Below are 892 nucleotides of genomic sequence, written 5' to 3' on the forward strand. Positions count from 1 at the left end.
TAAGGAATGAAAGAGGGTATGAAACATTTTTCTCTATTATGATTAAGTTTATTTTCGATTACAGGAACTGTAATTCTTTATTAGTATAGGAAAAGACTATAGAGAAGAGTAAATTTTAGGGTGAGGTATATATCCCTGATGGTCTTCCTCTTACGCAGTGGGTAACCTCCATTAACTCCTACACTAACGCCGGCTCCATTCACAACACTAAATCCATTTGCACCTCGAGACCATTCCCTGCATGTCCTCCAGTAATTCTACCTATACCAAGTAATCCAGCAGGACCGGCTGTTTCACCAACTTCAGCTTCACCAGCTCCCTCGACGCTTCCTAGAATCTAACCACCGGCTGTGCTAGCGGCATGAAGAGCATTTTCAAGGTCTACTCCTAAAGGAAGGATTGGATTATCGCCATCTTGGTAGTTGACGAAATATATTTCGATCACTCGTTGAGATTGCTCATCTTGCTTGTTGAGTACGTTCACAGCGTTGTTCTGTCTTGGTGGAAGCACGACCGACGGGTCTCTCTTGTAGACTTTTGTGACTTCAGGAGTTACACATGTCCCATCTACGTGAAGGACTTCTCCCTCTCGGCATCTAGTCGCTGCACCGTCATTGATGTCTTCACTGCCCGCTCCTGCGCCACCGTCAGTAGATACGGGACCGGATGTAAGGCCTGCACCAGAGGGAGCACCGACGTTGTTCCCTATTTTGACATTTAAATCCCACAAGGTAGTCGCCACTTAGCTGTTGGCAAATTATTTTAAACAAGCAATCAATTAATTAAGGCGCCGCAGAAGCAACAACTACAAGTGATAACAGTAGACCCTGTAAAAAAAAGTTTCAATAGTTGACATTTCATGGAACATATCTCACTTTGAAATAATAGGAGT

Source organism: Penaeus monodon, chromosome 22, assembly GCF_015228065.2.
Source record: "Penaeus monodon isolate SGIC_2016 chromosome 22, NSTDA_Pmon_1, whole genome shotgun sequence".
Lineage (NCBI taxonomy): Eukaryota > Metazoa > Arthropoda > Malacostraca > Decapoda > Penaeidae > Penaeus > Penaeus monodon.